Raw genomic sequence first — 17,217 nt, 5'->3', positions numbered from 1 at the left:
TATTGTGATGTTCCCTGGCTGTTTTATCATGTTCCCTGGCTGTTTTATTGTGATGTTCAATGGCTGGGTGTTCCCTGGCTGTTTTATTGTGATGTTCCCTGGCTGTTTTATCATAATGTTCCCTGGCTGTTTTATTGGGATGTTCCCTGGCTGTGTTATTGTGATGTTCCCTGGCTGGGTGTTCCCTGGCTGTTTTATTGTGGTGTTCCCTGGCTGGGTGTTCCCTGGCTTTTTTATTGTGGTGTTCCCTGGCTGTTTTATTGTAGTGTACCCTGGTTGATTTATTGTGATATTCCCTGGCTGTTTTATTGTGGTGTTCCCTGGCTGTTTTATTGTGGTGTTCCCTGGCTGTTTTATTGTGATGTACCCTGGTTGTTTTATCATGATGTTCCCTGGCTGTTTTATTGGGATGTTCCCTGGCTGTTTTATCATGATGTTCCCTGGCTGTTGTATTGTGGTGTTCCCTGGCTGTTTTATTGTGATGTTCCCTGGCTGTTTTATCATGATGTTCCCTGGCTGTTTTATTGTGATGTTCCCTGGCTGTTTTATTGTGATATTCCCTGGCTGTTTTATTGTGGTGTTCCCTGGCTGTTTTATCATGATGTTCCCTGGCTGTTTTATTGTGATGTTCCCTGGCTGTTTTATTCGGATGTTCCCTGGCTGTTTTATTGTGGTATTCCCTGGCTGTTTTATTGTGATGTTCCTTGGCTGTTTTATTGTGATGTCCCCTGACTGTTTTATCATGATGTTCCCTGGCTGTTTTATAATGATTTTCCCTGGCTGTTTTATCATGATTTTCCCTGGCTGTTTTATCATGATGTTCCCTGGCTGTTTTATTGTGACGTTCCCTGGCTGTTTTATTGTGGTGTTCCCTGGCTGTTTTATCATGATGTTCCGTGGCTGTTTTATTGTGATGTTCCCTGGCTGTTTTATCATGATGTTCCCTGGCTGTTTTATTATGATGTTACTTGGCTGTTGTATCGTGATGTTCCCTATCTGTTTTATTGTGGTGTTCGGTGGCTGTTTTATTGTGATGTTCGGTGGCTGTTTTATTGTCGTATTCCCTGGCTGTTTTATTGTGATGTTCCCTGGCTGTTTAATTGTGATGTTCCCTGGCTGTTTTATTGTGATGTTCCCTGGCTGTTTTATCATGATGTTCCCTGGCTGTTTTATTGTGATGTTCCTTGGCTGTTGTATCGTGATGTTCCCTATCTGTTTTATTGTGGTGTTCCCCGGCTGTTTTATTGTGGTGTGCCCTGGCTGTTTTATTGTGACGTTCCCTGCCTGTTTTATTACATTGTCTGCCTTTTTTATTACGGTGTTCCCTGGCTGTTTTATTTGGTGTTCCCTGGCTGTTTTATTGTGACGTTCCCTGGCTGTTTTATTACGTTCCCTGGCTGTTTTATTGTAATGTTCGCTGACTGTTTTATTGTAGCGTTGTCTCGCTGTTACATTGTGGTGTTCCCTGGCTGTTTTATTTGGTGTTCCCTGGCTGTTTTATTGTGACGTTCCCTGGCTGTTTTATTACGTTCCCTGGCTGTTTTATTGTAATGTTCGCTGACTGTTTTATTGTAGCGTTGCCTCGCTGTTTTATTGTGGTGTTCCCTGGTTGTTATATTGTGATGTTCCCTGGTTGTTTTATCATGATGTTCCCTGGCTGTTTTATTGTGACGTTCCCTGGCTATTTTATTGTGATGTTCCCTGGCTGTTTTATTGTAATGTTCGCTGACTGTTCTATTGTAGCGTTGCCTCGCTGTTTTATTGTGGTGTTCCCTGGCTGTTTTATTGTGGTGTTTCCTGGCTGTTTTATTGTGATGTTCCCTGGCTCTTTTATTGTGGTCTTCCCTGGTTGTTTTTTTGTGATGTTCCCTGGCTGTTTTATTGTAGTGTTCCTTGACTGTTTTATTGTAACGTTCCCTGGCTGTTTTTTTTGTGGTGTTCCCTGTTTGTTTTATTGTGATGTTCCCTGGCTGTTTTATCATGATGTTCCCTGGCTGTTTTATTGTGGTGTTCCCTGGCTGTTTTACTTTGTTCTGTGGAACCTGTTCTCTTGTCTCCACGTTGGCTAATGCTAATTCCAGGATGCTAATGCTAACACTAACAGGAGTGTTGCTTTAGACGCTTTACTGGAAATCTTCAACATTTGGCAGTAATCTGATTATTCTGATAAAGCAGCCTGTTCAGATGGGAATATTGATGATCGGTCGGTCCCAAACCTGTTCAGACAGACGGCGGCGGCATGTCGCTTGTGGTCCTCGGTGTGTCTGAACGCTGTAGGATGACTGTTCTGGGTTCCAGGCCGTAATGGCATCACGGTGTTGCTGACGCGGTTCTGCTGTTCTGTCACGTTCTCCTCTTTCTGAATTATGACTGCAGAAAGCAGAACGTCGCGACGTTGGGGTGGTCTGGCTCGAGGCTCATCACCGTGGAGACGGAGTTCAGTGAGACTGTAACCGTCAGGATCATGTAGCTAATGCTAATGCTAATCACTGCTGAGCTCAGCTCAATGAGCTAACATCAAGATTTGAGCGTTGGGGATGCTAACGCTAACGCAAAGGGATAACGGCACACCGGGAAGCAGAACAGCAGGACCAGCAGGAACAGGAACACTCAAGTGTTTCCACTGTTTTCAGCCTCTTTATCACAACCTGCAGCTGAGCAGCAGATGGACAGATAGACCTGGATCTGGTGCAGCAGGAACCAGGACTGTCTGGTCCGGTCCAGTCCGGTCTGATCCGGGCTGGTCTGATCCGGTATGGTTCGGGCTGGTCTGATCCGGTATGGTTCGGTCTGGTCTGATCCGGTATAGTCCAGTCTGGTCTGGTCCGGTCTGATCCGGTTTGGTCTGGTCTGATCCGGGCTGGTCCGGTCCGGTCTGGTCTGGTCTGGTCTGGTCTGGTCTGGTATGGTCTGGTCTGGTCTGGTCTGGTCCGGTATGGTCTGGTCTGGTCTGATCCGGTCTGGTCTGGTCTGGTCCGGTTTGGTCCGGGCTGGTCCGGTCTGGTCCGGTCCGGTCTGGTCTGGTCTGGTCCGGTCATGACAGCGGCAGAGTGGAAGCAGCCTGGTTGATTGTAGTTTCAGGAAACTCTCCGTTGTGTGGCGTGCGTGGCGGAGTCGCCCGACCCTCCATCTCCGACAGTCGGGGTCAGGTCGGACTTCAACTGCACCCGTCGTCATGGAAACGAGATCCGGGTGGGGGGGGGTCTGGGGTGATTTCAGCTTGGTGTGAAAAACTGAAAATACTGATTAAGAGTCACAAGCCAAAAGCATCTTTAGTGTGTGTGTGTGTGTGTGTGTGTGTGTGTGTGTGTGTGTTTGTGTGTGTGTGTGTGTGTGTGTTTCTTGGCTGAGTGAGGTTCTTCATGCGGTTGGGAACTCGCCGGCGGGAAAACGTAACCTTGTAGAAACTTCTTCTGAGCGGCGAGCGGAGAGAATCCAGGAAGGTAACAAGCGGCGCCGTATTTCACAAAGTTCCTTCCAAAGTTTGGTCGGCGCCTGCGAGGACACGAGGACACGGGACACGAGGACACGGGGACACGAGGACATGAGGACACGGGGACACTGGGACACGAGGACACGAGGACACGGGGACAAGGGGACACGGGGACACGAGGACACGGGGACACGAGGACACAGGGACACTGGGACATGAGGACACGGGGACACGAAGACACAGGGACACGAGGACACAGGGACACGAGGACACGAGGACTGTCCGGCCGTGGCGGCGGCGCCGACTGGCTCGTCCCTCGGTCTGGTCCCCATCCCGCCGGTGCCCAATAGCCATAAATCCCGCCGAGGCCGAGGCGACGGCGGGCCGGAGCGCCGTCCTCCACGCCGTCCTTCAGCGAGCCGGAGCCTCATCAGCGCCATCGCCGCCGCAGGGTCGAGAGGCCAAGGTCCCCCCGGAGCGCCCGGTCCCCTCGCCCCCACATTATGCAACGCCTCGCCCGACCTCCGCCTCTCGCTCGTAAACGTCACCGCAGATTTATTTCCCCGCCGCCGCGTCACTTTCACAACTTCCCAGAGGAGTAGTGGGACGGGGGGTGGGGGGAGCGGCAGGGGGCGGGGGCGGGGGGAGCGACCCGCCCGCCTGACGGGTTTTTAACGGGACCTCGGCCCGGTGGTTCCTTCATGAAGGCATCGCTTCACGCTGTCGTCTCCGTCTGTTACGGTTTCTCTTACTTCCTGTTTACTCAGCTAAATCCTCCTGACGGAACTTCCAGGACCGCCGCCACACGGAGTTCTGGGACGCTGCTTCTGTTCTGGCGGGTTCTCTGTGTCCGGAGCGCTCCGACCCGCTGAGCCTCGCAGGTTCTGCGTCTGCTTCATGTCCTCCAACACCAGGCGGTCGAATTCTCAGCCTGCAAGCTTCTCCATCAGGACCTTTCTGTCCAGACAGCATCATGGAGACATTCATGGTTTGACCTTCAGTCTGGGTCGGCGACTGTAGCTACTACAGTGACACGTAGCGCCTGTAGCTGCTGTGGCGTCGGGTGCTACAGCCGCTACTTCCAGGCTAACCTGCTGAACACATCAGCTTCCACGGCTGTCTCCAGGATTCAGGCGTCAGTCGATCAGGAGGATCAAACTGATGCTGTTGATGGAAGGTTTAGAAACGGAGAGACGGAACCCTGCAGACGCTCTGGTTCTCTCCAGCAGCGTCTGATTGACACAAAGCAAGACCGACTGTTTTCACATGGAATGTCCTGGAAATGGACACTATGGTCACTTCATGAGGACAGTGTGTCTTCACTCTCCCTGTGACGGCCGGGTGACCCATCCAGGTCCTTCCTGTCTCAGACCCTCAGACTTCCTGTCTCAGACCCTCGGAATTCCTCTCTCAGACCCTCGGACTTCCTGTCTCTCCCAGCGGCTGGTACATGGCGGCTGCCTAACACACTGTAGACTAAGGGACGAGCTGTTAATGAGGGAATCAGTCACAGTTTAATCATGATTAGCTTGTAGCATGTAGCATGTAGCATGTAGCAGCGCCCAGAGCAGTTAAACTGCTGGCAGACATCTTTCTGACTCTGCTGGTTCGGTTGTTGCTGTTGTAGCGACCACCTCTCTCCGCTACGCTTCAGATCAGGATCTACAGTCGGTTCTACTTTCTTCTCATTGATATTAAAGAATCTCCACTCCGCTCCTCCTCCCTTCTCCACCTGCTGCTGATGTAGCTGATGAAGCTGCTGAAGCTGATGAAGCTGCTGAAGCTGCTGAAGCTGACGTAGCTGGCAGGTGGTGCCTCCCCCGGTCGAGTGGAGGAGCTGTGAGCAGTGCGAGTCCTGGCTGCAGCATCGGGCCGGTACCTGATCCTGGTCTGCGGAGGAAGATGTGATTCATGCGATTCACTGTGACGATCTGGGGATCCGGTCTGGGGATCCGGTCCGAGCGTCTTCAGGGGACGGCTTCTGTCCTCAGCAGTCTCCCGTTCAGGATTTGGCAGGAATCCTCCCGTTTCCGTCGGACCAGACCTTGAGCTCTGATTGCTTTCTGACGTTTTTTGAATGCATTTTTTTTCCTGATAAATCTTCAGGTTCGGAGCGTCTCGGCTCCATTGTTCGGCTCGTCAGCGTTAATCAGGAGGAGAGAGACGGAGCGAGAGAGCACCTTTTGATCCTGAAGGTCTCCCTTTAGAGAGCCGGCGGCGGCGTTCCCCCCCGCCTCCTCCCGGTGGCCTTGAGCCCGGCTCACCGCCGCCTGCAGATTACTGTTTATTAACAGAGACGCTCACGGCCGGCTCTTCTTCTGTGGTTAAAGTCTACAGCTTCCAGGCTCTGCAGAGTTTAGTTATAACTGAAACGCCGCGCCAAAACCTGAAACATGGCGCCAAAACCTGAAACATGGCGCCGAAACCTGAAACATGGCGCCGAAACCTGAAACATGGCGCCGAAACCTGAAACACGGCGCCGAAACCTGAAACACGGCGCTGAAACCACGTCTGTGTCGCTCTTTCCCCACCAGGTGAAAATTAAAACGTTTGAACTGAAACTGCAGATTACATTTTTTCAGGAAGTTTTTCTTGTTTTCTGAATCGTGGTTCCACTCGCCGCCATGTTGATTATTTAATTCATATTTCATTCAGATTCCAGGGTTCCTTGTTGCTCAGGAACGTCGTTCTCCCCCCGGTGAGACCGACTCCGACTCTGACTCTGGATTCATGTGTTCACCCTGCACAGCGTCCAGAATGTTCTGCTCTGATGAATCCAGTTATCTAGATCATCCAGAACGAAGCCTGTATGGTGGAACCTCCCTCTGAGAGACACAGGAGCAGGTTCTATTAGCGGGTTCTAGGACTGGGTTCTATTAGCTAGTTCTATTAGCGGGTTCTAGGACTGGGTTCTATTAGCGGGTTCTATTAGCTGGTTCTATTAGCTGGTTCTATTAGCTAGTTCTATTAGCGGGTTCTAGGACTGGGTTCTATTAGCGGGTTCTATTAGCTGGTTCTATTAGCTGGTTCTATTAGCTAGTTCTATTAGTAGGTTCTAGGACTGGGTTCTATTAGCGGGTTCTATTAGCTGGTTCTATTAGCTAGTTCTATTAGCGGGTTCTAGGACTGGGTTCTATTAGCTGGTTCTATTAGCTGGTTCTATTAGCTGGTTCTATTAGCGGGTTCTAGGACTGGGTTCTATTAGCGGGTTCTATTAGCTGGTTCTATTAGCTGGTTCTATTAGCGGGTTCTAGGACTGGGTTCTATTAGCGGGTTCTATTAGCGGGTTCTATTAGCTGATTCTATTAGCTGGTTCTATTAGCGGGTTCTAGGACTGGGTTCTATTAGCGGGTTCTATTAGCTGGTTCTATTAGCTGGTTCTATTAGCTAGTTCTATTAGCGGGTTCCAGGACTGGGTTCTATTAGCGGGTTCTATTAGCTGGTTCTATTAGCTGGTTCTATTAGCTAGTTCTATTAGCGGGTTCTAGGACTGGGTTCTATTAGCGGGTTCTATTAGCTGGTTCTATTAGCTAGTTCTATTAGCGGGTTCTAGGACTGGGTTCTATTAGCGGGTTCTATTAGCTGGTTCTATTAGCTGGTTCTATTAGCTGGTTCTATTAGCGGGTTCTAGGACTGGGTTCTATTAGCGGGTTCTATTAGCTGGTTCTATTAGCTGGTTCTATTAGCTGGTTCTATTAGCGGGTTCTAGGACTGGGTTCTATTAACGGGTTCTATTAGCGGGTTCGACACCCGACCAAACGCTGAGCTGAGCTGAGAGGTGGGGGAGGGGGCGGGGCTACCGGTCCTGACATCCGGTGAAGAGCCGGTTCACGGCGGCGGCGTGAAGGAGGGAGCCTGAAGGTGAGGGTTTAAATCCCTGACCACTGCAGATACACCGGGGAGACTCCTGGCAGTCCCTCGTTACGGCGGCGGCGGTGGAGAGAGGAGCTGTCAGCTCGGCGCCGCCTCCTCGCCTCCCGTCTCCCGGTAACCGTCTGCTGCTCATGTCCTCAATTATCTCGCCAATATGTTGCCGGGAAAGAGGGAAAGTTGGAGGAGGCATCCGCACAATTTAAAAGTTCCAATGTGACAGCTGGAGGAGGAATGATGGGGGGGGGGGGGCGGGGGGGGGGAGGGGGGGCGCTCTGCAGGCTGAGTCGCTGTTTCTCAGGTTCAGGAAGCAGACTGACTGACTGACTGACTGACTGCAGGTTTTCAGGTTTTGGACTCCAGAGGAAACACTGAAACCTTTCTGGAAGTGAGTTCCGTTTCCACGGTAACCACAGCAACACTGTTGAGATCAATGAACCGAGCCTCAGATTGAGCCTCAGACATCTGGTGTCTGATGATCCAACTCCGCTCCCGGCTGAGCCACGCTGCTGGGTTTTATGGCTAACCTGAACCCGAACCTGAACCTGAACCCGTCCCGGCTGTTGACGTGTCAGCTAGCAGGATGCGTTAGCTTAGCATTCTGAGGTGGAACCTCTCCAGGAAGTGAACCTCCCGTCCTGGCCATCGGCCAAGGCTAACAGCCTGTTAGCCTGTTAGTTTGCTAGTCTATTGACCTGCTAACCTGTTAGCCTCCTAGCCTGTTAGCATGTTGGCCTGTTGGCCTGTTAACCTGCTAGCCTGTTAGCATGTTGGCCTGTTGGCCTGTTAACCTGCTAGCCTGTTAGCCTATTGGTCCGCTAGCCCATTAGCCTGTTGGCCTGTTAGCCTATTGACTTGTTAGACTGTTAGTCTGCTGGTCTGTTGGCCTGTTAGCCTGTTAGCCTGTTGGTCTGTTGGTCTGTTTGGCCTGTTAGCCTGTTAGCCTGTTAGCCTGTTGGTCTGTTTGGCCTGTTAGCCTGTTAGCCTGCTAGCCTGTTGGTCTGTTGGTCTGTTAGCCTGCTAGCCTGTTAGCCTGTTGGTCTGTTAGCCTGTTAGCCTGCTAGCCTGTTAGCCTGTTGGTCTGTTGGTCTGTTAGCCTGTTAGCCTGCTAGCCTGTTAGCCTGTTGGTCTGTTGGTCTGTTAGCCTGTTAGCCTGCTAGCCTTCCTGTTGGAGCATCCAGCTGGTTTTCCGTTCCAGATGTGAGACTGTAGGAAGTGAACGAGGACGGACTGAGTGAAAGTCTCTGTTCTGGATCAGTTCTCATGGTTCTGATCCTGAAGAACTGAGAACCGGCGCCCAGAGGAACCCGCCCGGCGCTCAGAGGAACCCGCCCGGCGCTCAGAGGAACCCGCCTGGCGCTCAAAGGAACCCGCCCGGCGCTCCCTCCTGTCTGTTTCCTGTTTTAGCTGTGGGATCCCCGGGTTACGTGGCGAGACTGACGGAGAGGGAAGCATGACTATGCATGGCGGCGAGCGGGCTGGAGGTCAGAGGTAGTGGTGTGTCGATTCGTATCACGATTCATGGGTCACGATTCGATATATCCCGATATATCCCGATACCAATGTTCATGACGATTATTGCGATACTTTAGGAACAACAAATTTGTAAACTAGTAGTACTTCATGAGAAAACTTGTATGAAACACATTTTATTCATCCCAAATGCAACAGAAGCACTCAAACAACTATATTTAACAGCAAACAAGTTGCAGGCTACTTTTTCATTTAAACAGTAAATAAAAATAAAGGCTACATATACCTTCAATAATGTAACATGTTTTGAGAAAATAAAGTGCAATCATTGTAAAACATTGAATTGAATTTAATTGAAATTCCTTTATTTGTCTCACAGGGGGAAATTGCAATGTTAAGAAGCACAGAGAAAAGAAAGAAACAGAAAAGAAATGCAAAATATGAGAATTTACAAGGTCCAACCATACATAGAAAAATTAACTATAAATTTAGGATAAATATAATTAAATAACAGATACAAACTAAATGACATAATTTAAATATAGTTTAAATGTAAGTTTCAGACAGATATAAAGAAATGACAGATATACACTAACAGATATAAATCAAATATAAATTAAATATACATTTAAGACAGAACACATATGTAAAGTATAATATTAATAACAGATATGAGTTACATATTATTTAAATATACATATAGGACAGACATGTACAATATTATAGAAAAATGTGAGAGACATGAGAAGACAAACACACAGGAGTGTCATTTAGAACAGTGTGTGGTGTGTGTTTGGACTGGTTGGAGCAGTGCTGGCTGTAGAGTCTGACAGCAGCAGGGAGGAAGGACCTGCTGAGGAGGCAACGCTCCTTCACACTCCTGGGGGGACGCAGCCTGTCCCTCACACAGCTGTCCAGAGCCCTCAGGGTGTCCTGCATGGGGACATCCTGCTCAAATGCATGTGGGTTGGTGGTGTTTCCGCTGTATTTGACTTTTGCAAAGCACATTTTACAAATGGCGTGGCTCTTATCTGTCCCTCCGTCCTGGTTGTAAAAGCCAAAGTGCGTCCAGATTCCGGCTTTATAAATATTCCTCGGAGCGTCTCCCACTTCCTCCGCCACGGGAGACTGTCATGTGATCCAATTACCGCGAGACGGTAGTGTAAAGAAACCACCTGGGAGAGCTCTCGCGAGATGCTGTTCTTCCTCTGGCGGACTGGAGGCTCTGCAAAGCTCTTGGTGTGGTGTGCTGCCAACTAGTGGCCAGGAGTAAAAGTGCAGCACACAAAAAGACGCCGCAATGGATATTTGCGGGTAAATACATAATTAAAAATCGATATGGACGTATTTTGAATCGATGCGAGAATCCCGTGACGTCATATCGCGATATATCACCGAATCGATTTTTTTAAACACCCCATGTCAGAGGTCAGCGGTTCCCTCATTGTTCCCCGCTGGTTCCCCGTCCTGCTGCTGAGCAAAGCTCCTCCGTCACCTCCTCCGTCACCCCCTCTGCTCCTCCACAACACCGCCATGTTTAATTCATGGCCGGGGGGGGGGGGTCATAACAACAGCAGAGAGACTAAAGGAGAGCGGCCTGCTACTGGCAGATGTGGGGGGGGGCGGTAAAAGGAGTTTCAGCTTTTGAAGAACCACTTTAATAGATTCTCCTGATCTCAGTCCAGCTGACACTTTTCCTGCCATAATGACAAGTCTGGGTGACAACCGTCTGCCCCGCCGTCTGCCCCGCCGTCTGCCCCGCCGTCTGCCCCGCCCTGCCGTCTGCCCCGCCGTCTGCCCCGCCCTGCCGTCTGCCCCGCCGTCTGCCCCGCCCCACCGTCTGCCCCGCCCCACCGTCTGCCCCGCCATCTGCCCGCCCTGCCGTCTGCCCCGCCGTCTGCCCCGCCGTCTGCCCTGCCCCGCCGTCTGCTCCGCCCCACCGTCTGCCCCGCCATCTGCCCGCCCTGCCATCTGCCCCGCCGTCTGCCCCGCCGTCTGCCCCGCCCCGCCATCTGCCCCGCCGTCTGCCCCGCCCCGCCGTCTGCCCCGCCCCGCCGTCTGCCCCGCCCCGCCGTCTGCCCTGCCGTCTGCCCCGCCCCGCCGTCTGTCCCGCCGTCTGCCCCACCGTCTGCCCCGCCCGGTCTGCCCCGCACCAACAGGAGCAGCTCCCCATTAGACCCCGGGTCTGATTCCCGGGCTCACTGTCAACCTGTGAGGCTGGAAGGATTTTCTGTCTTCTGTCTTCACCAACGCTACACACACCACTGTCACCGCTACACCGCTACACACACCACTGTCACCACTACACACACCCGACTGTCACTGCTACACACCCGACTGTCACCGCTACACACCCGACTGTCACCGCTACACACACCACTGTCACCGCTATACACACCCGACTGTCACCGCTACACACACCCGACTGTCACCGCTACACACATCCGACTGTCACCACTACACACATCCGACTGTCACCGCTACACACACCTGACTGTCACCGCTACACACACCCGACTGCCACCGCTACACACACCACTGTCACCGCTACACCGCTACACACCCCACTGTCACTGCTACACACACCCGACTGTCACCGCTACACACCACACTGTCACCGCTACACACACCCGACTGTCACCGCTACACACACCACTGTCACCGCTACACCGCTACACACCCCACTGTCACTGCTACACACACCCGACTGTCACCGCTACACACCACACTGTCACCGCTACACACACCCGACTGTCACCGCTACACACACCACTGTCACCGCTACACACACTCGACTGTCACCGCTACACACACCACTGTCACCGCTACACACACCACTGTCACCACTACACACACCCGACTGTCACTGCTACACACCCGACTGTCACCGCTACACACCCCACTGTCACCACTACACACATCCGACTGTCACCGCTACACACACCCGACTGTCACCGCTACACACACCCGACTGTCACCGCTACACACACCACTGTCACCGCTACACCGCTACACACCCCACTGTCACCGCTACACACACCCGACTGTCACCGCTACACACACCCGACTGTCACCGCTACACACACCACTGTCACCGCTACACACACCCGACTGTCACCGCTACACACACCCGACTGTCACTGCTACACACACCACTGTCACCGCTACACACACCACTGTCACCACTACACACACCCGACTGTCACTGCTACACACCCGACTGTCACCGCTACACACACCACTGTCACCGCTATACACACCCGACTGTCACTGCTACACACACCACTGTCACCGCTACACACACCACTGTCACCGCTACACACACACCTGACTGTCACCGCTACACACACCACTGTCACCGCTACACACACCACTGTCACCGCTACACACACAGCTGACTGTCACCGCTACACACACCACTGTCACCGCTACACACACCACTGTCACCGCTACACACACCACTGTCATCGCCACACACACACCTGACTGTCACCGCTACACACGCCACTGTCACCGCTACACACACCACTGTCACCGCTACACACACACCTGACTGTCACCACTACACACACACCGCTACACACACCCGACTGTCACCACTACACACACACCGCTACACACACCCGACTGTCACCGCTACACACACCACTGTCACCGCTACACACATCCGACTGTCACCACTACACACATCCGACTGTCACCGCTACACACACCACTGTCACCGCTACACACACCCGACTGTCACCGCTACACACACCACTGTCACCGCTTCACCGCTACACACACCACTGTCACCGCTACACACACCCGACTGTCTCTTCTACACACCCGACTGTCACCGCTACACACACACACCTGACTGTCACCACTCCACCGCTGGCTGTTGATCTTCTGTTCACAGAAAAAAGTTCAAAACACAGAACTTTACTCTTGACTGTTTCCATGACGACAGCCTCTGTCTCCATGGCAACTGGGAAAAAACAATTTTTCTGAAACTCTGCTCCGCATTCCTGGACCTGGACCTGGTTTAATGGACTTAATATTGGGCTGTTAAAGGTGCTGTAGGCAGGATTCGGCATCTCCGCCATCTTGCTTAGGTTTATCTCAGCAAGATGGCGATTTGACCTATCTAAGATGGCGATTTGAAACCCAGCACAGCCAATCCTGTCTTGTTTTCTCTGATATCACGCCCTTACGCAAGTTAAGCCCCTCCCACAAGAACGTGTGACGAACGCCCCTCGACCAATCACGGTTAGAGCCTCAGGGGCTCTTCTGATTGGTCAAAGATACCTGGAGCTGTGGAGATTCCTTTTCAGTTCAGAACAGAGACAGATGGAAATGCTGCGCCCTCGCGGTAGTGCAATTATGCTACACTCCTAAAGGATTATCAATGGATACTCTAACATTTAATCCAAAGAAAACAAAAATTAGTAGTGACTAGCAAAATCCTGCCTACAGCAGCTTTAAGATTTTGCTGCTGTAAATAAAAGTTCCCTCATCATGTCCTCATCAGTTCAGCCAAAAGATCCTTCATCTGCAATACACACAAGAACCGTACGTGCGTGTGTGTGTGTGTGTGTGTGTGTGTGTGTGGTGTGTGTGTGTGTGTGTGTGTGTGTTTTCATTGTATAAGCATCCAGCTTATACAGGTTCTGGGTTCCTGTGGGTTCCTGAGTCGAGCGGTTCTGGTTTGTTGTGGTTCTCTGATGACTGACGCTGGTTTTCTCTCAGGTCGTCGCCGGCAGGAAGAACCCGGGTCGACTCCTCAGAACCCTGCAGGACTGTGGCTCCGCGGCCGGACCCAGCCGGACCGGTGACAGGTAGGAACCGACCCGCCCGTTCTCCAGATGAGCCCAGGAGAACGGTTCTCCAGGTTCTCCCCCCTCATGGTTCGTTCTGTCGGGGACGGGACGTTCTTGGTGAAGGCCGTCCTCTCAGGAAGCGGATCAGCGGCACCGCTTGCTAGTTCGGGTTCTCGGGTTCTGGTAGAACAGAGACATGGAACCACGGTGGAACGTGTTCCCTCCAGAGTCCAGCAGGTTCTGCTTCAGACCCTCCAGATGTTGGGTTCTTCTCACAGCTGACTCTTCCTCCTGGCCCGAGGAGAACCAGGCCTCAGCTGAGCGTCCGGTCAGCTGGTTCTGCTTCTGTCTGAAGAACCGGGTCCAGGGTTCTGCTCAGACCGGCCTCCACCCAGAAGCTCCGGTTCAGTGATGCCGGAGAACCGACTCTGTTCTCGTTCAGCTGCTGGTTTTCGTTCTGTGTTAAAGTTCTGCAGAAGGAACCAGAACTGCTGATCCGCTGCGGTGCTTTAACTTCTGAACGCGTTCCTGATGACGTTCTGCCGGTCCTGCTGGTCCTGCTGGTCCTGCTGGTCCTGCTGGTCCTGCTGGGTTCCCTTTCAAAATAAAGCTCCAGACCCGCAGATGGCAGCAGGGACCCTGCTTCTCTGGAACGTTGGTCCAGCAGCAGGACCAGAACCTGATGGGCGGGGGGGACTGTTGGGGGGGGGGGGACTGCTGGTTCAGCGTCCTGCGCTGCGGCGGCTGGTTTGGTGAGGAGACCGTGAACACCTCCTCCTCCTCCTCCTCTTCGCTCATCTTCATCAGTGCGTCTTGTTCCGGTGACGTTCCTTCAGGGTTCCTGATTTCACAGCTTATCTTCTTACCCCCCCGTCCCCGGGGAGGGGGTCGCTGCCGGTATCGCTGGTTACAGAGTGACACTAATCAAAGTCGTTGATGTTTAAAATCAAGCGGCGCTCGTCCCGCTTGATTTCTCACAAAAGCTGGAACGCTGCTGATCACACTGCCTGTCTCCACTGTGTGTGTGTGTGTGTGAGGGAACCAGCTGTGCTTCAGATATTTGCGTTAGCAGCGTGCTGGCAGTGTGTTAGCAGCGTGCTGGCAGTGTGTGAGCAGCGTGCTGGCAGTGTGTTAGCAGCGTGCTGGCAGTGTGTTAGCAGCGTGCTGGCAGTGTGTTAGCAGCGTGCTAGCAGTGTGTTAGCAGCGTGCTGGCAGTGTGTTAGCAGCGTGCTGGCAGTGTGTTAGCAGCGTGCTAGCAGTGTGTTAGCAGCGTGCTAGCAGTGTGTTAGCAGCGTGCTGGCAGTGTGTTAGCAGCGTGCTGGCAGTGTGTTAGCAGCGCTAGCAGTGATTGCCTGTCCCTTCATCTCCGGCGTTAGCAGGTTCTGTTAGCGTTAGCTGCAGCCTGCGCTCTTTGTTTCTCATGTCTGTTTGCTCAGCGGCGGGATTTGAACCGGCAGCTCCTCTTCTCCGGTTCTCCTGGATGTTTCTGTCCTTCAGCCGAGCGGCGTCTCTTTTGATCAGATTAATCTGATCTCGTCTGAACAGCTGACTGTCTGATTTCTTCTTCTTTGAAAGGATTCCATGGTGGAGGAAATCGTCCCCGGGTTTCCTCAAACCCAGAACCCAATAATGAACGGCGGGGATGCTGGAGACACGAGACGAGCAGCTCGGTCCTCCTCCTCACCGCAGCGTTGAAACGGCTCAAAGCTCAAAACACGAAGTCACGACGAACTCAGACCCCGTCACAGCTGACCGGGGGGGGGGGTCTGGTGGTCTCTAGTGATCTCAAGTGATCTCTGGTGGTCTCTGGTGACCTCTGGTGACCTCTAGTGATCTCTAGTGGTCTCTAGTGATCTCAAGTGATCTCTGGTGATCTCCGGTGATCTCTGGTGGTCTCTAGTGATCTCTGGTGATCTCTGGTGATCTCCAGTGATCTCGATGATCTCTGGTGATCTCTGGTGATCTCTGGTGATCTCTAGTGATCTCTGGTGATCTCTAGCGATCTATGGTGATCTCTTGAGGTGGAGGAGGTGGAGGACATCAGACAGAACCAAAAGTCTTCAGACAGTCCTGCTGCTTCTTCTCCTGCTGTCACACAGTGACGCACTGCCCCCCTCGGTGGCTCAGAGCGGAGCTGCACCCGGCCGGCTGGCTCTGGATCAGAGTGAGGCCTGTTGGGTGTAGCGTGCTCGCTACACCCAACACACACTCTGTCTCTGTCTGTGACCCTGAGGACGGCTGATCCTCGGGGCGGGACGGATTTGAAAATCTCAGTCCGAGAGGATCAGGATTATTCTGATCCAATCCAGCAAAGTTTTGAAATACCAGAATAGAAGATCCTGATCAGTGGATCAGGAAAGCGGGATTTGGAAATCTGGATCAATTTAATCTAGATTTAGTTTTTTGAAATGCTGGGCCCTGGCGATCCACCGCTGTGCTGCTGGGTGATCCACCGCTGTGCTGCTGGGCGATCGGTGATCTCACAGCAGGGGGCGATGTTGCGCTGAGTGTTGTCCAGCAGCTGGGTGAAGCTGTGCAGTGACGGAGGGTTTCGTCATGGCGTGCTCGTATACGATGGCAGCGGTTGGCAACTGGTGGCCCGTGGGCCTCTTCTGGCCCGCCAACACTAACATCTGGTCGCCAGGTGATTTTGCAGAATGTGAAGCTGCTGCTTCACGGAGGCAGAAACTCCGTCCATCAGCTGCCAGCTTCTTTTTTTTTTTTTTTTTTTTTCACTTGTCCTGTTCGGCAGCTGGGGCGTGCAATATTGTATGATTGTAGCCTTTTACTATCCGAACAGATTTTAATGTTAGCAGCAGGACGAGACTGAATCTCCTCCTGCTGCTGCCTTTATTTAAAGCTGGCATCCGGCATGGCTGAGGACAGGACCGGGACGGAGACGCTCAGAGAGCGAGAGACAGAAAGAGAGAGAGATAAAGAGAGGGAGAACGGGGGGGGGGGGCACAACCTATGTACAAAGTCACAATACAAAACAGTGTTGTCGACGCACCACACGCAACCAAGAACAATCCCAAACCCCCAATCTAGACAACACCAAAACAGAGCCGACAACCAACACAGAAAATTACAGAACCATACATACATTTTTTTTTTTTTTTTTTTTTTTTTTCCGAACCACATTAGTGAACAGACCAGGCCACAAAAATAAAAGGAGGTGTAGGGGAGGAAGGAAATGCAAGGACACCACAAACCCTTTTTTTTTTTTTTTTTTGAATATAGCTAGTCGTAACTAGTAGTAAACTCGGGGCGAGCATCAAGAGAGGTCTGCTACAGATCAGCTGCCAGCTTCAGCTCCTCCTGAAGCGTCATGAAACACCTGGAACCCTCTGGTCCCAACAACCGGAACAACCGGAACAACCGGAGCCCTGCTGCCTTCTGGGACACTTCATAAAAGTAGCTGCTGATACACAGACGTTAGCTTAGCTGTTAGCCACCTTGGAACCATTCCTTCATTAGTTCTTATTTGTTTTTATACTGCCTGTACACCCTGGGCATGCCAAACAATGTTTCACTGCACAAACCTTCTCTCTCTCTCTCTCTCTCTCTCTCTCTCTCTCTCTCTCTCTGCCTTCATGCTCTCACACCAGTCGACAGGACGTTGCAGAGAGGATTTCATGG

Source organism: Salarias fasciatus, chromosome 4 (assembly GCF_902148845.1).
Source record: "Salarias fasciatus chromosome 4, fSalaFa1.1, whole genome shotgun sequence".
In the NCBI taxonomy this organism is placed as follows: domain Eukaryota; kingdom Metazoa; phylum Chordata; class Actinopteri; order Blenniiformes; family Blenniidae; genus Salarias; species Salarias fasciatus.
The sequence above is the reverse complement of the archived record's forward strand: the minus strand, read 5'-3'. Positions refer to the sequence as shown.